We start from the raw sequence: 3,779 nt of genomic DNA, 5'->3' as shown, positions 1-3,779 counted from the left end.
TCCCCTCCCAACACTCCTCCAGCCCCCCCCATGGCTGGGGGGACCCACTTGTGCCCAAACTGGCCCCAAAACACGTCCCAGTGAACGCATGTGTCCAGGTGCCAAGAGGTGTGTGCCCCACAGGGACCAGGACTCCTGTCCCCAGGAGCCCCGACCTTGGCCGCCTGGGCAAGGTGAGCTGTACGTGCTCCAGGGCAGCAGCGTGGGCATCACGGGGACGTGGGGACGTGGGATGGAGCCACCCCGTTATGAAACGTTCCCACATCCCTGCGGCACTAAGTCAAGATTTAGCCAGCGATCGGCTCCTGATCCAGATGAGATCGGGCATCACAAAGGGCTTTGTATTCCAGGAAGCCTATTAGAGATTTAAATTATACAAATGGGCTTTTTACCAAAGATCCTCATTATCTGGGCATTTGCTTTTAATCCTCGGCTATTCCTGCAGCCCCTGCCCCGCGGCCCCCACCACGGCTCCACTTACCTTCACCGTGTCCTCCACGGGGCCGTGCACGGCGTGGGGTCGGGGACAAGCTCTGGGGTGAGGGTGGGCCCACGGAGAGGGGTCTGCAGGGTGTCAGGGAGACCCTGGTTGGGTTTCCTGGGACAGCCAGGGTCTGAGCCCTTCTTGTTTCTCCCTCTCCCCTCTCAGCTCATCCCAGTACCCCAGCAGGCTGCGGGGATGGTGCCCACTTGTCCACTTAGGGCATGGTCCCAGGGCACCCACAGCCACCCTGGCCATGGCTGGGCTCCTCCTGTGCCACCCTGGATGCGTAGAAGCATGTGAGGATGCTCCCGTGGGCATGTGGGGCCAGGGTGGCCATTGCTGGAGCCCAAATCACCAAAGCACTTGAATGTCCCACCATGGTGTGCCAAGCCCTGGCACCCCCAGTGCCACTGAGCCCCACCAGCTTGGGGACAGCGGCTGGGCACACGCCAAAGCTGACACCAATAGATGCTGCCCACGTGCACGCGTGTGTGCGGAGCTGTGCACCCCAGGGACACGGCTGCCCCATGTGTGTGTGTTCTGGGGCACAGGGACACACTCAATGGGAAGTGTGTGTCCCCGGGGAGGGCACAGGGTCTCCCCTGCAGCCCCATCCCACCCAGCCCTGCTGCAGCGAAGCCTCCAGGGCTTCATGGCTGCTATGGCAACGCAGGAAATTCCCGCAGAAATCCCTGGGAGGAGGAGGAGGAGAAGAAGAAGGAGGAGGAGGAAGAGGAGGGGGAATCTCCCAGTCAGGGCATCGCCAACACCCCACGTCTCTCCCCATCAGTGGTGGGGAGGGAATCGCAGCGGCACCCGCAGCCATTTCAGCATCCTCCTGGCAGCAGCTCCTCTCCTCTGTGTGCTGAAAAACCACACGGCTGTAGGGTGGAGGGGATGAGGAGCCAGAGGGGATGGGCTGAGGGTCTTTTGCCCCCGTCCCTGGGGACCCTGTAAATCACTGAGTGTTTGATGGCAGAGAAGGGCCCTGCCCGCGCCCCCCGTGCCCCACATTATCCTCTCTCTCCCTCCTGCAATCCCGTCCAGCGTGGGGGATTAGGTGGGTTTAGGGCCGCGTTTGAGTCGGAAATGGGATGCTTTCAAATCAGCCTGCGTCAGTTGTGCCCTCTGCCACTCATGCAGAGAGGGATTAAAATAGATATGAAGATTATCGGAGGGGAAATGGCAGCCCCCACCTTGAGGGGGCCCAACTCTTCCCCCAGCCTCAGCATGGATGCCTGGCTCCGGCCCCCCAGGATGGCTTCAGCCCCAAGGACACAAATCTCTGCCTTTTCCTCCCCTTTCTGTTCACACCAGGGTCCCATTTCCAGCCCCGATCCCTGTGGCTGCTGCTATGTGGAGGGTGAGAGGGAATTGACTGGGAGACGGCAGCGCCCTGTGGGATGCTCAGGACCTGAAGGTGCAGGTGAAGGGCAGGAAGGTGCCTGTGAGGGTCCCTGGTCCTCCAGAGTCCTCCAGCAACAGACGGGCCAATGGTACCACCATGATGCTATTAAAAAGGGGGAAAACCTACAATGAGAGACCAATAATGCCTTCATTAGTCATAATTGTTCATTCCTGTGGCACCAGCAAGGTCCCTGTGGTCCCAACAAGTACCTGCAGGCTCTCAGCCTCAGTGATCTCAGTGCCCAGCAGATTTGTGGGGTGAATTAGCCACTTTCTGGGTCTCTTGAGCTGTTCTCCCCCCCAGCTCCCCATTCCACAGCAGCCACCCCAGTCCCTTTCCCATTCCCCCCAGAGCGGTGCTGGGGCTGTGGGTTTAATCACTTTATGCATGTTTATTTGTGTAATTGGGAGGAGAGTGCCTCTTCCTCCCATCTGCCCCTGCCATCTGCTCCCTGCGGCGTCGCTCAACAATCCCGGGCTTTGCAAATGGACGGAGCTGGTGCAGGAACGCAGGAAAACCTGCCGGGAATGGCACCTCCTTACAGCCACATCTGTCTCCACCGGGGCCTTTTCCCAGCGCTGGGAGCAGCTGCCGAAAGCTGCTTTGCTCCAGCCCCTGGAAGGGCTGAGGATGGTGCGGTGCCACATCACATCAGCCCATGGCACGCAACTCAAAATATCCCCTTCTAGCCCCAAAATACCTGGCTTGGCACCTTCTTGGGCCAACACAAAGGTCTAAGCCTGTGCCCAGGAGCTGGAGATGCCTGAGGCAGGTGTGGGGGATCCCTGCAGCCCCCGGCTCTCTCTGTCCCTGGTGGGGACCACCCTGGCCTGAGTCCTGGTGCAGTGGCTCTTTCCGAGGGGACAGGATGGGGACACCACAAGTGTGATGGCAGAGGTGGCACATAGAATCGTCTAGGTTGGAAGGGACCTTAAAGATCATCTAGTCCAACCATCAATCTAACTATGACAAAAAAAAAAAAAAAAAAATCACTAAACCATATTGCTGAGGACCATGTCAACCCATCTTTTGACCCCCTCCAGGGATGGTGCCTCAACCACTTCCCTGGGCAGCCTGTTCCAATGCTGGATAACCCTTTCCGTGAAGAAATGTTTCCTAATATCCAATCTAAACCTCCCCTGGTGCAACTTGAGGCCATTTCCCCTTGTCCCATCTCCTGTGACTTGGGAGACGAGACCAACCCCTGCCTCACCACATGTGGTGGAGAGAGTGGTCCTCAAATAGGTGCATACACATGGTCGTGTGTGTGTGTGTGTGTGTGTGCCTGTTTACACACCCTTGTGCTTCCTCATCCCCACGGCAGCCCAGGGCAGGGTGGCACCCTACAGAAGGGACAAGTGACATTTGAAGACCTTGAAGACCTGATCAGGGACATGTCACCATGTGGGGTGTCTGCCTGGTTCTGCAGGTGGCTGGAGACCCCCGCTCCCCGCTCTGATGTGCCAACACAGCAATGCCAGCGTGCTCCCAGTGCCCCCAAACATCTCAGTACTCCCAGTTATCCCAGTGCCCCAAGACCTCCCAGTGCTCCCAGAGCTGCGCAGCCCTTCCCAATGCGATGGGGGTCTCAGAGCAGGGGCTGCACCCCGACCCCCCCGGCCGGGAGCTGCGTGGGGCAGTGTCCCGGGTGGGGAGCGGGGGGTGCGTGGGGCCCCGGGGTGGGCGGAGATTCCCGGGAGAGGCGGGGGCTGTCGCCGGTGCCACCGATGCCCCCCCCGGAGCCGGTGCCCCCCGGTGCCGGTGCCCCCCCCCCGCAGCCCGGCGCTGCGGCGGGCACTACCGGCGGGCACTCCCGGGCTGCGTTGGCGCACGGCGGCGGCGGCGGCAGCTCGTTCCCGGGCAGGTAAAAGGCGGTGGGGATGGGGG

General features: G+C 60.4%; 1 protein-coding gene across 3 annotated transcripts in view; it reads left to right on the top strand.

Annotated features, from left to right (window-relative positions):
- The first annotated feature begins 3,637 nt into the window (after positions 1-3,637).
- The window catches only part of HPCA (hippocalcin), a 3,930-nt gene continuing 3,788 nt past the window's right edge, over positions 3,638-3,779 (top strand). Inside the window, exon 1 of one of the 3 annotated variants that reach the window (XM_014946479.1) lies at positions 3,638-3,756. The gene's annotated coding sequence lies outside the window, so the exon portion shown is untranslated. The remainder of the gene's footprint in view (positions 3,757-3,779) is intronic. The other 2 variants (XM_014946481.1, XM_014946478.1) reach the window with 2 other exon arrangements.

Source organism: Calidris pugnax, unplaced genomic scaffold, assembly GCF_001431845.1.
Source record: "Calidris pugnax isolate Ruff unplaced genomic scaffold, ASM143184v1 scaffold113, whole genome shotgun sequence".
Classification (NCBI taxonomy): Eukaryota; Metazoa; Chordata; class Aves; order Charadriiformes; family Scolopacidae; genus Calidris; species Calidris pugnax.
This window is presented reverse-complemented; position numbering and strand designations above follow the sequence as displayed.